The sequence below is a fragment of the Miniopterus schreibersii genome, assembly GCF_964146895.1.
Source record: "Miniopterus schreibersii genome assembly, chromosome: 2".
NCBI lineage: Eukaryota > Metazoa > Chordata > Mammalia > Chiroptera > Miniopteridae > Miniopterus > Miniopterus schreibersii.
Window position 1 is genome coordinate 172,462,719 of NC_138102.1, and position 20,207 is coordinate 172,482,925.

Genomic DNA, 20,207 nt, shown 5'->3' on the forward strand with positions numbered 1-20,207 from the left:
GCGATGCGAAGGTGGACAGGCTGATGTGAGGAAGAGAAACTAGCATTCACCTCCCTTGGGCTCAGTTTCAATTCAACAAACGTCTCAGGGAGCTCACCCAGGACTCCCAGACCAGATGCAAAGGACAGTAGGCAGAGTCTTCCCTGTCCCTAGGCCCAGCTGTCACAAGGAAAGGAGAGGCAATCCTTGTTAGGAACCAACACTTAACACCGCCTTTCATGTGAGCTGAGTCATTCATTCATGCATCAGCTGACCTCTAGACAGTGACTGTTTTTTTTTCTTTTTGCTGGTTTTCTATGTGGATGGCTCTCAAATTTCTATATTAATCCTTGACCTCTCTCTCCAAACTCCAATCATGCATTCCCAGGGACTGCCAATGACCTCCTTGAAACATCTAACTCAACATCCCAAAAAGCAAACTCATTTTCCCCAAACTGGTAAAAACAGGTCTACCTCTGACATTTTTCCCATGGCTGGCAAAACATACTCCCAATCCTTCAAGCTTTAAATTTCAACATGATCACAAAGTTTCCCTTGTTTCCTGCCATCATATCAAGGTATTGCTAAATTAGCCCTGGCCGGTGTTGCTTAGCGGTAGAGCACTGGCCCATGCACTGGAGGGTCATGGGTTCAAGTCCCAGTCTAGGGCATGTACCTGGGTTGCAGTTTCCTTCCCAGCCCCAGTTGGAGTGTGTGTAGGAGGCAACCAATCGATGTGTCCCTCTCACATGAATGTCTCTCTCTGTCTCTCTCTCCCTTTACCTCCCTCTCACTGTCTCTAAATATCAATGGGAAAAAAAACCCTCAGCTGAAGATTAACAACAAAGAAGGTATCACTAAATTACACAAAGTCTAATAGCAAAAATTTTTCAAGTGTATATCCCCTCTTTTCCAATTTCCATTCTAATGCATCCCCAAGTCTGGATTCTCAAGACCTCTCAGTTACAAATATCTAATTGTTCCCCTTACCTTTACTCTCTTACCCCATTTCATTCTATCCACTGCAGCACAACTGTGATCCTGCCACTCCGATGCTCAAAAATCTTCAGGGGTTTCACACTGACTGTTGAAAATGCTTAAAATCTTTGGACTTAATCATCAAAAGGTTTGATGATCCCACCTCAACCAAACTTTTAAAATGATATCACACAATCTCCTTTACATACTCCCTGTTCAAACCACTGGACTACATACTATTACATGGAATATACCTGAGCTTTCCTACCTTGTGCCTTTGTTCATATTGTTTCCTCCATTAATCTTCCCTCCTTGCTTACCTTGAGATAGATAATGGGTGGGACAGTAGGATACAAAGATGGATAACAGATCTTATACAAGTTCTAAGCTTGTTGGAGAAAGGAAGCATGGGCTTTGGAGTTACACAGAACTGGGGGGTTGAATTTAGACAGTGCAATTACTAGCTATTTAACTTTGGGCAAGTTCTCAACTTTTGAGACAGCTTCCTGACCTGTGAAATGAGAGTAACATCACCTACCTTGGAGAGTTGCCAGGAGATTTAAATAATATATTTTAAAAGCCTGAGATAGTATCTTTCGTATAGGAGAGTCTCCATCCTTAGCGACCGTCATCAGCTTCCCCAAGCAGAATGCACTGAAGACACTAATGTGTTACCTCTAACCTGCCTAGACCCTGACTTACTGCAGACAGAGAGGAACCACAGCTTTCCTCTATACCTTTTCCACAAACATGGAATTTGCAGAGACAACTAAGGCAAAGCCGGCAGCTTATGCCTCCTGATCCTTTGCCCAGTGATCTTTCCACTGTCCGACACCAGACAGTTTCAGGCAAGAAGCATCAGCGATTAGACAGCGTGAGAAACTGATCTGCAGATTCAGACAGTACAGGGATATATTAGGCAAATAATTTGGTTCCTCTTAAAACCTATATTCTTTAAACAAGGTTCAAAACTTATTTCAATTGCAACATTTTTTCCACTCCAAGATACTGTCTACTTCAGTGGACAAGGGACACATTTAGAGTTTCCCATATTATGGAAAACTGAGTTAATGAGTGCATGTTTCTAATCTACTCCATTGATGCTTGAGCACCCTTTATAGACTGGCCTCTGCACCCTTAATATGAAGTCTGTATTACTTCAGAAAAAAGTGGGTTACTTATCCTGTGTTTGAAGATGTCCAACAGTGCCAGTCTCAACTCCAGGAGCAGCTAATGCCAAGGCACCTTGGGCAGAGTGGAAAAGAGTAGTTGGTATATCCTGGCAGCAATGAATGCTTAGAAGCCAAGTAAAAGCTGAAAGTCAGAGCTTTGGGGAATCTGTATACATGTCACTGTACCTCTGAAGGAAAGTAAGAAGCAGGGAAAAGGAGCTTTGCATAAAGCAGACTTTTGAACTCATCTACTGATTCCGTAGAAGCTCAAAAAAAATAAAAAATTGGCAGAAACTAGCTTAGTAACTATCTAAAAAAGAAGTTTTTGTGTGTTTGGTGTTTTGGGGGATGTTTTTGTTTTTATTCAAATCTCAATTAGAAGTTCTTTTACTGAGGCCTTTGCCTTACCTTGGGCTACATAGTGAACATTTATTGGACTCTGGCTGCTTAGAATCCATTTCTTCCTTCTTCTGGTAACAGCGCATTGAGGGGGGGGGAAGAGGGGAGGGGAGGGGGAGGGGATACAGAGAGATGAATGATTTGAAGCTGCTGCACAAAGTCGGCATAACACTCTGGAATTTAGACATACACCCAGGGGAATCAGTGGCTCCAGATTCTCTAGAAGATATCCAATAGTTTACAAAATACTTTCATTTAGTCTCTCTGTTAATTACAACTAGCCAGAGAGGCATAAACGCAGTGAAGTTTAGAACTTGGTTAAATATTTAAATTGAATTTCGAAATGCTGGATTTGGCAAATTCAAAAATAAATTTTGCCAAGTCCTTGACTTTTTTACTTGCACGTATTGAATGGAAAGCCAGCTTGTAGATGTGAATCATTTAGATTTGACTCATTAAAATGTATAGCGCGTTTTATCAAGCCACGAAAACTCTGCCCCAAATCACTCACAGTTTAACTCAGAAAAAAAGAAAGTCTTATATAAACCACAGCTCTCATGCACTAAGTTGCTGAGACTTGGAAGAAGAGATAAACTCAGAAAGGCCTCATGAAAGAGAGAAATTTCGAAGAGGTAATTAAAGGAGTAAAATAGCACCGAATGTGCAGGAAACGGAAAACCATTCCAAGTGTGCAGACAGAAGTGATGTTACATAAGAGCTGACAACGACCCCTTACAAATCGCAGTTATTGGATTTTGACTTAAAGATTTTTTTCTAAAAATGTCTGGAAGAACAACTGGATCTTCGGAGCATCCACAAAATTACTGTCAGGATATGCGGACTCGACAAATGCTTCCTGTGTGTCTCCACATGCAAGTCCCTCTAACAAACCCAGGGGAACAGTGTTGCACAGGACAGACAGTTCTTGTCTTCTGAAAGCTTGCAGTCTATAGAGAAAATAGATTTAAAGAAATAGCGAAGATACAAAATAATCACAAACTGCAGTAAGAGCTGGGAAGGGTAAAACTGCAAGAACTAGTCTTTATACATAATTTTTTTTTTTTAAATGCCCACCTGAGGATAATTTTCCATTGCTTTTCAGTGAGAGAGACACATCGACTGGGTGCCTCCCCCACACCCGGCCTGGGCCCGGGATCGAGCCTGCAGCCGAGGTGGGTGACCTTGGCCACACTCCAGCCGGGACCCTTCAGCCCGCAGGCCAGTGCTCTCACCACTGAGCAAAACTGGCTAGGGCTCTCCACAGGTTTGCAATTTTAAGGTAATTAATAAAAAAGAATAAGAAATTTTCGAATTCTGCTTTCCCTCTTCCTATCCTGTAGGTGGGGATTAGAGATGCCTCCTAGTTTTACTAAAAGATGAAATATCTGTATCTACTGTTACTGTTTGTTTTTAAGTGATTTCTGGTAAGGACAGATGTATTTTTTTTCCTGCCATTTTTAAACAGGTAAGTCTCTAACCATAAATCTAAAACTTAAAAACATTCATCAATATGAACAAAATGTGCTCCACAGCAAAACTCTACCCGCTAATAACAGAAAGTATCGGTGATCATACATCATCAGTTTAAGAAGGCTATTATAGTGTTGATTTTCCATTTCTAGAAATACGATATATTAGCATGAATTCTGAAGTCAAACTGCCTTGCCTTAAATTCTGTCTTCATTTTAGTGTCCATATGGTCTTGGACAAATTCTCTTTATATCAATCTGTGAATCTGGAAAATGTGGAAGGGTGGTGAGAATTAAATGAACAAAGTACTCAGCACATAAATAATCAATAAATACTACTTACTATTATTAACTCCAACAGATCCAATTTTCTAAAGTAGGGACCGTGACAAGCACTGTTCTAAGTGCTTTACAGGTATTAAATTATCAAATCTTGGAAACAACACTGTAACACAGGTAATATTACCAGGCAGTCTCACAAAGGGTGAAAGTGCTGCACAGATAGGTTAAATAACTTGCCCAAGGTCACACAGCCAAAGCTAGATAATCGGGATTTAATTCTAAGTAAACTGGTTCTAGAGACTTTGATTTTAACAACTTATACTAGGCAACCCAAGGGCAGCACCATTCAAATCTGAGTCCCCAGGTTCTCCTTACTTCTCTGAGGGAATGTCAATTTAGTTATATTCGGTACCATAAACAAACTTAAAGACACATCCCAAAATGACCCTGCAAAATCTGAACCAAATTATTTCTCCCCTAAACTACCTTCTCTGTGAAGGCAGAATGGGTGTACACGTGATGCTCATTTCCACGAGCAAAGAACACAAAACATAGAAAGACCACACGGTGTGTAAGCCTGTTGTTCCCAAATCATTCGCTGTGGTTATGTCCTTTATCCTATGGAAACGTGTTTGTTTGCTAAGTCTATCTTCCTTGTGTGAACTGAACAATTCATAAAAGTGAAAACTCACCTTCCTCTGCCAAGAGCCCCATCAAAACAGAAGTTCTTAATTAACTAAGCAATTAGTCAGGACAAGTGAAAGCTAAAATGAAGCACAAATACATAATCTTGTGATTGTTTTTCTTCCACTAAAGCCATCAGCTGGAATTTAATAGTATGTGTCCTTTGGGTTCTGGTTCTGAGTCAGATGGAGAAAGCATATTCCACCCTGTCTTTCCTACTGAATGCACAGAGCAGCCACTTGAGAGCGCCAAGGAGTAAACAGTAACAGGTGGATTCAAAAAAACGACCAGAATCCAAAATTCCACATTTCTTCTTGGTCCTTTGGCATCCCCCGCTGGACTCAAGGTTCACCAAAACCAAAAGTACACACCGAGACGCGAACAGACCGAGTTCCAGAGAAACCCTCTAGCTCTGGCTCAACAGGTGGGAAGAAGGGTCCCTCACACGCAGAGAGCGTAGAGGAAATTCCCATTTTCCCTTTACTATTTTTTTTTTCTTCTCTCATGCCTTGGTCTCCAGGTAATCCTGGGGCAGCAACAATGACAGGGAGGGACCCATAGGTGCCTAAGGCTTGAATAAAAAATCCCCTTCCTGTGCCAGCCAGTTTGACTCAGTGGTTAGAGCGCTGGCCCGCTGACTGAAGGGTCCTGGGTTCTATTCCTGCCAAGGGCATGCACCTCAGCTGCAGGCTCCAGCCCCCAGGAGGCAAACAATCGCACATCGATGTTTCTCTCTCTCTCTCTCTCTACCCACCCCCACTCTCTCTGAAAAGCAATGGAAAAAATATCCTCAGATAAAGATTTTTAAAAATCCCTTTCCATCAGAGGAGCTAGGGCCCAAGAGGGAAGGATAGACTGCTGTGATTTTTCTTCTCTGTCTATTTACCTCTTGGCCCTGAACATAGGTACAGCCATGGGATGTGTGTGGCATAACTGAGTAACTAAAGCCCCATTTTTTTGGCCAGGGGACCAAAAATCACTGGGGATCTATTATAGAGAGGACAAGGCTTGGGCCATGGGCTCATCCTGAGCTGCGTGGATATGATCCTAAACACCACAGCAAAGACTTGAGCATCGAGCTGAATCATAGACTACTGTCCAGATCTTAGACTGAACACTTGGCTGCAAACACATGGGACAGATCAAAATAGAACTACAAAGGCTTTGAAAATGGAAGTGACACTGAAACCACAAACCACAGGAGGGCTGGTCAGAACTCTCTGGGTTGATTGCCTGCTAAAATAAAAATATCAACACCCTTCAAAGGATATAAATAGAACCCTGAGTCTCCTATACGTATTCAAAATGTCCCGAATACAATACAAAGTTACTCAGCGTTACAAAGAACCAGGAACATTCCGGCGTACGTGGGAAAAGAAAATTTACAGGTATCAATGTCAGGATGACACATACATTAGAATTACCTGACAAAGATGTTAAAGTCGGTATTAAAAACACTCCTAGCCGGCGTGGCTCAGTGGCTGAGCATCAACCTATGATCCAGGAGATCGTGGTTTGATTCCAGGTCAGGGCACATGCCTGGGCTGTGGGTTCGATTCCCAGTGGGGGGCGTGCAGGAGGCAGCCGATCAACGACTCTCTCATCACTGATGTTTCTGTCTCTCTCTCTCCCTCTCCCTTCCTCTGAAATCAATAAGGACATATAAAAAAAACAAAAAAAAAACCACTCCTGAAATGAATGTAAAGATAGGAGTTTTAGCAAGGAAACAGGATATAAAAAAGAAACAAACGTAAAATTCAGAACTAAGAAATACAGTCACCAAAATTTTAAAACTCACTGAATGGGCTCTATAGGAGAATAAAGACAACAGAGGAAAGTGTCACTAAACTTGAAGACAAATCAATATAAATTATCCAATCTAAACAACACAGAGAAAATAAAAAGTATATAAACAGGGTCTCAGAACCTGTGAGGCAATATCAAAATGTCTAGTATTCATATCATCCCAGTCCCAGAAGGAGAGGGGAAAAACTGTAGTGTAGAAAGAAAAAAAAACCTGAAAAAATAATAGCTCCAAATTTGGCAAAAGGCATAAACCCAGAGATTCAAGAAGCTCAGTGAAATCCCCCAAAAATAAACCCCGAATTATCCATGCCTAGACATGTGATAATCAAACTTCTAAAAACTAACAGCAAAAAATATTAAAAGCACCCAAAGAAAATGATGCATTACTTACGGGTATTAAATGATTTCAAAGACTGCAGATCCCTCAGCAGAATTCTTGGAGGACAGGGGAAGTCGCATACATTTTTAAAGCACTGAAAGAAAACAATGCTAAGCCAGAATTCTATATCTAGTGAAAATACCCTTCAGGAATAAAGGTGAAATAGACATTCCTAATGAAGAGAAACTAAAAGAACCCAGTAAGGATGGATGTCTCTAAACGAACTGCTAAAAGGAAGTTCCTCAGACAGCAGAGATGATGCCAGAAGAAAACTTTGAACAGCAGAAGTTTTATACCAAAAACTAAGATAAATGGTAAATATCTGGGTAAATAGAGTAGACTATTCTTCCATCTTTAGCTCTTTAAAATAATGTTTGAGAGTTAAGAGCAAAAAATATAGTATTGTCTGATGGCATTTTCAATGTATATTAAATAGAGTCCAAAAATAGACCCACATCAGAATGATCAACTGATTTTTGACAAAGGTGCAAAGGCACATCAATGGAGAAACGACAATCTTTTTCGTAAGAGGTGCTGGAACCAAAGAAGTGGGCATCTCTAAGTAGAAAAAAAAAAACACACACACAAAAAACGAAGAGCCTCTAACCATGCTTCATACCTTATACCAAACATAACTCAAAATATATCATCAACCTGAATGTAAAACACATACAGCTTTTGGAGAAAACACTGGAAACAACCTCTGTAACACTGGTTTTGGTAGAGATAAAACATCAAAAGTGTGGCCCATAAATATATATTTTTGATAAATTAAAGTTTATCAAAATGAAAAACTTTTGCTCTGCTAAGACACACACTAAGGCAATGAAAGGAAAAGCCACAGAATGGGGGGGGGGGGAGGGGGTGGAATCTGCAAATCATATATTAGACAAAGGACTTATATCCAGAACAAAAAGAACTCCCAAAACTTAACAAGGAAAGAAAAAACTTACTTTAAAAATGGACGAGAGATTTGAAGAGGTAACTTTACCAAAGAAGATACCCAGATGTTAAATAAGCTCATGAAAAGATGCTCAACATTAGAAAAATGCAACTGAAAAATAAATTCACAATGAGGTGCCATTACACACCTACCAGAGTGAGGAAAATGAAACACTGGCATCTGACAGTGCTAACCAGGACGCAGAGCAGCTGAAACTCCCCAACACTGCTGGCAGGAATGCAAACTAGCACAGCCGCTTTGAAAAACTGTGGATTTTTCTAAGTTCTGTATCGATTTTGGATATTAACCCCTTCTCAGATATATCGGCGAATATATTCTCCCATTTAGTAGGTTGTCTTTTCATTTTAGTTTTGTGTAGTCCCATTTCTTTTATTTTTTTCTTTTGTTTCCCTTTCAGGGGAGCGGGAGGAGGGAGGTGTAGGGGGGATACATGGTGACGGAAGGAGACTTGACTTGGGGTGGTGAACACACAACACGGTGTACAGATGATGTGTTGTGGAATTGTGCACCTGAAACCTGTATCATTTTGTTAACCAACGTCACCCCAATAAATTCAATAAAAAGAAAGAAAAACAAACAAAAACCAGTTTCTAAAAATTTAAACATCCCATATGATAAACGTACACTGATCATATGACCCAGTAATTCCACTTTTAGGTATTTACCCAAGAGAAAAAAATATTTATTTTCACCAAGCCTGCACATGAATATTTACAGTAGCTTTATTCATAAACACCAAAAACAGAAGAAAAAAGTAAATGTCCTTAAAGTGATGAAAGAATAAACGAATTGTGTAACATCTATACAAAAGAATACCATTCACCAATAAAAATGAATGAATATTGATACAACGTGAATTACAAATGCTTATATAAGGTCAAAGATGCCAGATACAAAACATTATACACTATATGATTCCATTTATATGACCTTCTGAAAAAAGCAAAATTACACAGACAAAGAAAGGTCACTGGTTCCCAGGGCTGGGGTTGGGGAGAAGAGCTGATTAACAAAAGAGTAGGATGAGGGCATTTGGGGGTGATGGAACTCTTCTGTATTCTGACTGTAGCAACGGTTACACAATCATGCATTTGTCCAAACTCATATAGCTGTACACCAAAAACAGTAAATTTTCTTGTATGTTACTTTTTTTAATTTAAAGCAAATGTACCTATTTAAAAAAACAAAGACATGGGCAACTTAGGATCCTATTTACCTCCATTGTTAATTATGTGACCTTAGACTAATGACTTAATATCAAAGAGCTTTAGTTCTCCAACTGTTAAAATGAAAAAATGTTATTTATCTCACTGGTCGTTGTCCCTTTCAGTTCCTTAAAGGCTCTGAGATCCTGCATTTTCATATTCCACGCCTTCTTTCTGGGGTGTTTCTTCCCTTCCTCTCTTTCCTACTGTGCTTGGCTAATTCCTATTGATCCTTTAGGCCTCAGTTTAAATATTATTTCCTCATAAAAGTACACTGAAGAATGTACTTTTATTTCATAATGCCTCATATCTATATTTAAATAATCATGTTCGATGCCTTGTTCACAAAATGGCAAGCTCCACAAGGAAGGAGGCTGTTTCAATTGTTTTTATCAGCATCCCAGCAACCAGAGTGCCTAGAACACTGATTAGTATTCCATAAATACTCTTAGATGAATGTGCAAAGACCAATACAAATAGCATTTTCTTTTTTTTTTAATGTTTTTTTATTGATTTCAGAGAGAGGGAGAGGGAAAGAGAGAAACATCAGTGATGAGAGAGTCATTGATCAGCTGCCTCCTGCACACCCCCTACTGGGGATCAAGCCTGAAACCCCGGCATGTGCCCTGACTGGGAATCGAACCATGATCTCCTGGTTCATGGGTTGACACTCAATCACTGAGCCACACTGGCCAGGCCAAATAGCATTTTCTATTGTCTCTTATTCTTTCTTAATATTTTTATCTTTCTCATATGTATGTATATATTTACATGCACACGTATCTCAGATTTTATCTTTCTCACCCTATATACATACATATATGTGCATCTATATGTATGCATATGTGTATATGTGTATATGTATATATTTATATATTTATATATACACCAAAATATAATTGTATATAATATACATACCATCAACAAAGTTCCTTGGTAAATTTCCATCAAAAGATAAATATTAGATTGTGCATAGGCTGACATTTTCACTAATTTTTTCTCATTTGTAATCATTAGCATTAACTGAAACTGACAAAAATGACAATGTGATAGACCTACTGTATATCCATATGCTGAATTAACAAATTAGCTGGTACTTGGAGGATACATATGCATATGATATGTATATGTCAGATCGCTGTCGGGCACACATTGTTGGACACGCACACTAATTGCAGATCATTGTTGGGCACACATCCAAACAAACACACAGACAAGCACTCAGGAACCAAACCTGTTTCTTCGTTATAGGAGCTGGCAAAAATGTTAAAACTGTGACTTTCAAGAAACTCAAAGCATGACTTATAGGTCGCCTTACATACACTGTGGTGACAAATCGCTCTAGAGTGGACAGCCGTATTAATAATGAACTGGAACTCAATTATGGATGCTCCCCAAAATATATTCCCAGAGAGCCATTTTAGATCTTTAAACTTGGCCCTCTATAAATTATCTACTGCAGCGCCCTTACAGTCCAGGCATGTGAGGTATTAATATCCCCCAGTTAATAAGTCAGTAACTAGTACCCTGAAAGGCTCGATGCAGACCACAACACTAACAAATGGTCCGACGGGCATTCACACTCACTGCCAAGCTGTCTGATATGGCAGCCTTAGCCACCCGTGGTACCGAGCACCTAGAACGGGACTAATCCAATCAAGAGGCCTGTGGGTGTAAAATGCATACCAGATGTCAAACACCTGCTACGACATAAAGGATGTACAATACATCATTAGTAAATGTGTATAGTGATTACATGTTGAAATATTTCATGGGGATCACCAGAGGGAAAGGGGGTTGGGGGGAGGTAGGAGAGGGGAAAGGGGGGAGAAATGGTGATGGAAGGAGACTTGACTTGGGGCGGTGAAGACACTATAAAATATATGGACGATGTGTTATAGAATTGTACCCTTGAAACCTATATAATCTTATTAACCAATGTCCCCCTGATAAATTTAATAAGAAATATTTAAAATATATTAGATTAAATAAAATATATTAAAATTAATTTCACCTGTTTCTTTTCACTTTTTTAATGTAGTTACTTGAAAATTTAAATTTATGTGGTTTGCATTATACCTCCATCTGGCACTGGAAAAAGCACTCCTGGAGCAGGGTGATTCAACAAGATGAGATACTTATAGGCAAGAGGCTCAGAGTTACATCCCAGACTCCACCACATACTTACAGACTGACTGCAGGAGATTATTTAACATCACTGAAATGAACTTTCTTGCATTTAAAATTAAGGTACTAAATTGATCATACAGTACTATTAAGAGGTTAAATAACACATGGAAGGTCTAACAATGTGTCCTACAATTAACAGCTACCCATGTTAATTTCTCTTCTCCTCTTTCCTGGGCCATTTCCCTATTAATATAAGCTGGAGTTAAACTTCTGTAGGGGGCCTGTTAGTCTCAGCGCCTATCACCCCCCAGTGTCTTGTTCTGGCTGGGGATCCCTGATTAGTCCAAAGATGGACACGGGACTCAAGTATGACCCCTCTGAAGTCTGCTCAATGCATAGTATGACACAATGGGCCCAACCAGTGGATCAATGACAATCTGCTCCATCGGTCATATTTGTTCCCTGTGGAACTCATCCCAGCAACAGACAGAGGCCAGTTAATAACAAGAGGATAGTGCAGCAGACGGGGAGAGAGAGCAGAGGTAACGAGAGAAAAGCCATTCGTTCATCCCACAAAAGCAGACTGTCCATTTATTACGGCCGTGTGAGCCGAGAGGCGCCCGGAGGGCAATGAACTCCCAGCGCTTTGAGAGATCCGGACACTTCTGGTTTCAGGCCACATTTCTCTTTACAGCCCCTTTCCCCTTAAGATGGATGGGAAGGCTCTTTCCTTGAAACCAAAAGGATCTAGCTACCACAATTTCATAAGGGAAGGCACAGAAAAGTGGCTTTCGTTAGGTTCTTTTTAAAAAAACAAAACACAGAGTCTTTGCCCTAGGTAATAACTCAAGAGAAAAAAGGTGCCTCCTCAAAGTGTGCAGTGCCTTTCCTAAAACGAATCAAAACAGAACAGAAAACGACAAGTGGAAATAGGAAGGGGAACACCCTAATCTTTTCTTTTTTTTAAAAGAATAGTTTATTGATTTTTAGAGAGAGAAGGGAGAAGAGAGAAACATCGATGTGGGGGCGGAACATGGACCGGCTGCCTCCTGCACGCCCCCCACGGGGGACCGAGGGGGACAACCGGGCGGGAATCGAACCAGCAACCTCTCCGCGCAGGGCTCGCCGCCCAGCCAACAGAGCCACACTGCCCAGGTTCCTAAATATTCTTTTATTTCTATATATTTTTAATCCTTACCTGATATTTCTTCCATTGCTTGCTTTTCAGAGACAGTGGAAGGGGGGTGGGGGGGGAGAGAAAGAAACATCGATGCGAGAGAGACACACCGATTGGTTGCCTCCCGCATGCACCCCGACCGGGGCTGGGGATCAGGCCTGGAACCGAGGTGCATGCCCTTGGCCGGAATTGAACCTGGACCCTTCTAGCCACTGAGCCAAACCGGCTGGCCTAAATATTCTTTTTATATAACAATCACCACCAGAAACATGCCTTTGTCTCACCTCCACTGCATAGAAATATGCAGGCAAAAAGAAAAAATGTCTGCCAACTACAAATACCGACTATAAGTTCTTATAAAAGACTTCTTCACTAACACAAATGTAACTCACTGCATCAGAGTCCCCTGACCATTTTTTGCAAGGGAGTCTATGGACCTCACTAAAATAATTTGGGCTCTAAGGTGAGGGAAGTAGACATTTCCTCGCTATAATGTATTACTGAACAGGCTTGAAGTTCAGGACAGAAGTATAGTTACGTAATGGACAAAAACAACTAGTTGTTTTAAACTGCACCTTTTTTGATAAAATATTTCAGTGATTTCAGCAGGAGAACAGGATCTGGTCTCTTAGCTCTAAAGTTCCAGCCATTGAAAAATGGCTTTCCCTTGATGAAAGACCCTAGAGGCTGATATGTAAACCAAAATTTATTTACTTATTAAAAAGTAAATTTGCTTTATAATTATGCACAAGAATCACCATGCTAAGAACGCAAGCTGGTTTTAATCACTGCAAGTGGACATTCCCACTGGACCTTCCCATGCTCACTCTAGAGAAGCATTGCTAAGCACATACTTTGTACCAAGCAAAATCCCAGGCAATTCTGTAGGTATCAACAAACTGATTCTGAAGTTTAACGGAGAGGCAAAAGCAGAGTAGCCAACACAATACTGAACAGAACAGAGCTGGAGAACTGACAAAGCTACAGTAATCAAGACCGTGGAACTGGCAAAAGAACAGGCAAATAGATCAATGGAGCACAGCACAGAGCCTAGAAATCAAGCCCTACAAATACAGTCAACTGATCTTTAACAAAGAAGTTAGATGGTACAGCCATTTCGGAAGACAGTTTGGTAGTTTCTTACAAAACTAAACATACTCTTACCGTAAGATCCAGCAATCACTCCTGGGTATTTACCCAAAGGAGCTGAAAACATGGCCACACAAAAACCTGGCCCAGATGTTTACAGCAGCTTTATTCCTAATTTCCAAAACTTGAAAATAACCAAGATGTTCTTCAGTAGGTGAATGGATAAACCGTGGTACATCCAAACACTGGAATATTATTCAGAACTAAAAAGAAATGAGCTAGCAACCATGAAAAGAAATAGAGCAATCTTAAATGCATATTATTAAATGAAAGAAGCTAATCTGAAAAAGCTACATACTGTATGGTTCCAACTATATGACATTCTGGAAAAGGCAGAACTATGGGGTTGCTGGGGAAGAGAGGTGATGAATGCAGAGCACTGAAGATTTTTAGGGCAATTAAAATAGTATGTATGATACTATAATGATGGATCTATATCGTCCATTTTCATAGAACGTACACCACCAAGTGAACCCTAAGGTAAAACTATGGACTTTGGGTGATTATGGTCAATGTAGGTTCATCCTTGGTAAAAAATCAATTCAATTCTATTCTGGTGAGTGATACTGATAATGTCATGTGTTGGGGCAGAAGGTATCCGGAAAAATCTCTGTACCTCCCTCTCAATTTTGTTATAAATCTAAAACTGCTCTAAAAAAATTAAAGTCTTATAAAAAATGATTCCAGGAAATGGAATGGTAAACCAAAGTATAGTACAAAGAGAGGTAATTTTTTGAAAATCTTCTATATGAAGCAGTTCCATGCATACAATAATAGGAGAAATATTTAACATTTATTTGGAGAGCTATAATTTACAGAACCCTTTCAATCCTTACCATAATCCTGCAAGGCAGGCAGGTCAGGCTACATTATCCCCACCTTAAAAGCAAGGAGGAACCATGGCTCATACAGGATACTTGCCTCCACCAAAATCAGTTACCAAGGAGAAGAGCCAGGATTAGGACCTTGGTCTTCTGACTCCTGGGTCCTGTATACTTTATACTCTATTGCATCCTTACTTCTCATATAAAAGAAATATTCAGTTAATGTTTGACAAATGGATGTATGCAATGCATGAGTAAGCCAGACCTCATCAGAAAGAAATGCTAATCTCTAAATTCCAGCCCCACATTTTACCTTTCTATATATGTCTTCCCTCTAACTATATTCTTCATTTCTGAAGAATGATGCTTCCCCTTCTAAAGCATAATTCTCTTCTGGAAAAGTAAGTTATCCTTGAGCCTAAAAGCTGATAGAAAGCTGATGGACAAAAATCACCAATATTTCTTTCTAGATCAAAGTCACAGACTAAGCCTGGCTGGGTGCTCAGTTGGTTAGAGCGCCGTCCCGTACAACTAAAAGTGGCGGGTTCAACCCCCGGGTCAGGTCCATACAGGAGGCACCGATCAGTGTTTCTCTCTCACATCAATGTTTCCCTCTTTCCCTCCCTTCCTCTCTCTCAAAAATCAATTTTAAAAAAACCCATATCCTCAGGTGCGGACTAAAAAAAAACAATCACAAGTTAAAAAACAGATATATGTTCTCAAAAATATCTTATACCAGGAAAACCAAGTGCTATAACCTTTAACCCTAGTTTACAGTCTAGCCAGAGCACAATTTCTATATATCCTAGATACACTTTCAGAAGTGAATGGAGTCAATTGTACTAAAGGGAGAAAAAAATGCCAACATCCAGCCCATCCATGATTTTGCATCTATTAAAGTAGAAAATATTATCATATTCTCACAACTGTCAGTCTGTGCTGTCAGACTTCATATTTAGCAATTATCTTGATGCCAGCTGGCCCCACAGTTTCATTCCAAATTTAATATCCCTTAGAAATTATTGCATTTCAAAACTTCAAGCGTCTTGCAAAAGACACTGACAAAAGAAATGGCCCCTGAAGGAGAGGTGTGTGTGGCCTCAGTGCACAGGGGGAACATGCCAGAATCCTGAGGCGGGCATTTGCCACCCCCCTGCTTTACTCCAGTCCTCCAGTGCGGCCCCCAGTTACTGTTTGTATAACATCCCTCCTCACTCTCAGGCATGTGGACTGCATGGGGTCTTCTCAGCCCAGTCAACAGAGCCAGCAATGAACACAAGACTCCTGACACCATGCCCAGTGCCTGCACCACGCTGCGCCCGCCGCCCGCCGCAGCATCCCTTCCTGTGCTGTGGCACTTAATAACGGGGCTCTCCAATCGAGCTGCCTAGGTTTGAAACCTGTTTCCATCATTTCACACTCTATGACTTGAGTCAGTTATTTGCCTTCTCTCAGCCTCAGGCCCCTCATCTGCAAAATAAAGGTTCATTCACACGTGCCACAACTATTTATTGAACACTTACTATGTCCCCAGACATTATCCAGGTGCTTGACTTAGAACAGTGTAAATGAGATATAAAAGGCTCATATGACCACCGGGTTCATATGAGGGAGTCAGATGATACACAAACAAGAAAAATACAGATTATAAAAAGCACTACAAAAGGAAGTGTGACAAGGTAGTAAAAGAGAAACTGAAGATCCACTTTCCATAGGATGTTCAGAATAAAGCCTCTCTGAGGAGGTGACATTTAAACGGAGACATAGCCCGGCCGGGTGTGGCTCAGCAGTTGAGCGTCGGCCTAGGATCCAGGAGATGGTAGCTCGATTCCTGGTCGGGGCACATGCCCGGGTTGTGGGCTCGATCCCCAGTTGGAGGTGTGCAGGAGGCAGCCGATCAACGACTCTCTCATCATTGAGGTTTCTCTCTCTCCCTTTCTCTCCCTCTCTCTCTCTGAAATCAATAAAGACATATTTTTTAAAAAAATGCTCTCCTAATATTCTAATAACCATCTAGATTCAGAACAAGTAAATTGGATTACTTACTAAATCAAAATAGCCACTCCCCCCCCCCTTATTTATCCTCTATTCTATTGATGCATTTATTTCCTGTTTTGTATTTATTGAAGTGGTTGCTCTTTTAGGACACAAACCATACTGTATTCACCTCTGTATACTTAATTTCTAGCCTCGTAGTGGGTGATTTTAGGTAGACAATAAATATTTGTTACATTAGAATAAAAACTTAAAGTAGGCTTTTAATGTGACAGCTATATTTCCAATATGGCATCTAAAATAGTCCACAGAGGTGGAAGGTAGTAAGGGGGGACTAAGGTTGGGTGACGGCCTATCTCCCCCATTGCTGTTCTCCCTAATTCCACGGCTAGGTTGAATTGGGGGGAAAAATTAATTGCTGGAATTCCTTTGACTAGTCACACAGAAAGTGCCCTGTGACTGCGTTCAATTCCATGTGGTACCAGAATTTCAACCTATAGTTAGACAATTCTGCTTTGTTGACGTCACTCATATCCAGGGTGCACAGAAGCAAGCAGAAGTCTGGACAATTAAAAATTAAGCACTAAGGATACCAATGGATTCCTGCTGAATGAGGGTTGTAAGAAAGTCATTCTAAAGTCTGCAGGCAACAGGAAAGAGGGCAAATCACAGCATTCCTGGATGGCTCCTGGTTCCCCACCCACATCCTTCCTTCTCTCCCTCCACACGCACAAAAGCCAGCAATATTCTGGGGGTTCAGTAAAGGGTTTGTACAGCGCCTTGTACATAAAAGATACACAACAATGATAACCACTGTATTAGTTTGCTACGGCTACCATGATAAAGTACCAAATACTGGGTTGTTTAAACAACAGAAATTTATTTTCTCACAATTCTGGAGGCTAGAAGTCTGAGGTCAAGGTTTCAGAAGGTTGGTTTTCCTCTGAGGTCTCTCATTCATTGGCTTGCAGGTGACCATCTTCTTCCTGTGTCTCCACGTGGTCTTCCCTCTGTGCATGTCAATGTCCTAATTTATTCTTATAAGGACACCAGTCCAGTCATAGTAGATTAAGGCCCATCCTAATGACCAAATTATAATGTAATTATCTCTTTAGAAACTTTGTTTCCAAATATAGTCACTTCCTGAGATAGTAGGGGTTAGGACTTCAACATATAAATTTGGGAGGAAACACAATCCAGCTCATAACAAGTACTATCTAGGTATCCATCCACTTTTTGAAAGATGTTGCAAGAATCCAGGAACAGCTGAATCTTGAAGAGGTCATATAGAGTTATTTGATCACAGGGATATATTAAAAATTAAAGACCCAAACCAGTGGTTTCAAATTATGGGGTATGTAAAAATTGTGGGTGTTCTGACCACGCTCAGAAATTCTTAAGAGTAGTCCAGACATCTATATTTTTTTTATCAAGCTTCTTAGGGATATGGCATGCACTCAAGTTTGACAACCATTGACTGAAACCTGGGATGAATAGCCCCATAAAGTTGTGTGCAGCCTGGGATGAACCAAGTCTGGCCTCGGTCCTGAAGGACACATCAACTCAGAGAGCCAGAAGTGAGGCAGAACCAGGACTGGCAAAGAAGGGCAAAAGATCCCAAATAATCTGGATATGTGTATCACTATGTTCTCTTTACCATGAACCCTCTCTTTTATTTAAAATTCACTCCAATACCACATTACTCTCTCTGTGCCATCTGTCTAAACAAAGCCTGTCCAGAGAAGCCATGTACAATGAGCAGAAATTTGTGGGTAAGATATTTTAAAGGGGAGGGCTGGCTCGAATCACGAATGGTGACCATTTGCTTCCTATCTACTGGATGGAATTTTTTTTTTTTTGGCCAATGGATTCAAAACACTGGGCCATGCTCACCTCATCTTCTTTCCCTCTACTTCGAGGTGCCTCTGAGACAGCCGGGGAGACATTTTCACACATTTTTAGTCTGAGAGCTTATTAAATAACATCTGCAGAATTACATTTCTTTACATTGTTAAATGGTACTGAGGTCCAAGTAAAACCCAGTGAAACAATCATGGTTTTAAAAATAATGCACTTCACTTTCATATTTTACCTTTTGTGCACTTGAATATTCTATCTCTGCCTTCCATCCAACAAACACTTTTTGTAGGTCACAAACAGTGCCAGGAGTGTAAAATATAACAGTGAATAAGACATAATCCCTGCCCTTCAAAAAAAGTAAAGTTTAGGAGGGGAAATAAGTGTAAACGATAACCAGAAGGGACCATGCCATCTTATAACAAGATATCCACAAGGTGCCAGGGAGCGCGGAGAAGGCAGCCAGCATTGCCTGAAGGCAGAGCTTCCAAATATAGAGTGAAGGGTAAAGTCAAGTATCCGGGCAAGGATACAGTGTAAGCTCAGGAATAAAGGCAAGAAAATGCAAGGCATGTTTAGGGGACACAAAATACGACGGTGGCTGTAACAAAAGGCTTGTAGGGAGGGGCGTTACGGTGGGCCTTCTACGCTATGCTAAATACAAGCACTTGACCCTGTCAGAGGAAGTCACTGGCCCTTTTTTTAGCACCACCAGTACTGTGTTTAACTTCCCCAAGGTACAAAATTTCCCTAGATTTCCCTAGGCTTGCTTCTGCTCCCACCTGCCCAGGCAGCCACTCCCTCCCCCAAGCCCGTCGCTGCCTCCCAGCCCTGGGCTGCCCGCGACAGCCATCAGAGGCGGCTGCTGCTCTCTAAATACGCCAGGCTTGTTCTCAGTGGCTGCTGATGTCGAAAGCATGAGTTGAGGAACATCTGAAGGGATGGTAAGGCCAGTGAGAGCAGGCCTATGGTGGAATTTTCAACAATTAAAGAGGAGAAATACTAGACCACTGGTGTTCCTTAAATCGTTTCATTTACTGTCCCAGTTGCCTCTAAGAAAAGTTTCAACATGTTCTTTGTAAATTTGGTACATCCTCATGACTATCAGCAGGGAGGGACACTCTTCCCTTCCCAGGAGAAGCTGGATGGAAAGTGATAACATTTAAAATAGTGTTCTCTGCTATTTTTGCTTTATTTTTATTCTCTCCTTTTGAAATCAGACTTTAGTTTTAACAAGAGGGTAAGTGAAACGTTCCTTTTGGCTTTTGATGCCTCTTAGCAATAATTTTTCTTTTCTCTATAGACATTCCTAAAAAAAAAAAAAAAATACTTTCAAAACCAGACAGTCCTTATAAATACCTTGTTTAGTTAATAGGGTGTTAGCCTTAAAGCTCACCCAAAAGAGTAACAAGTAAAGCAGCATAATAGGAAATCTGAGAATTTTAGACCTGAAAAGACTCATGAGGGAATTCAGTGCTGTGTATGTTTAAAAGACAAGGACTCCCTTCTTCTTTAAAGCATAACTACAATACTCTTATGTCCGCTAAAAATATTAACAATAGTATCTTACTATAATGGCCTAAATAAACTGGGGGAATCAATTTAAATATATAAATGACAATAAATAAAGTATTTTAATTCAGCAACTTTATTTTGAATGTTAATTAAAGCTGTCAGCATATTCAAATTTTCTATCACTATTATTTGTCTTTTAACCAATTGTTTTATATATGATTTGTTACTCCTATAATTAACCTT

General features: G+C 40.4%; 1 protein-coding gene across 6 annotated transcripts in view; it reads right to left on the reverse strand.

The window, feature by feature from the left end:
- ANKS1B (ankyrin repeat and sterile alpha motif domain containing 1B) overlaps window positions 1-20,207 on the reverse strand; it is a 694,015-nt gene that overhangs the window by 644,737 nt on the left and 29,071 nt on the right. The window lies entirely within an intron of this gene.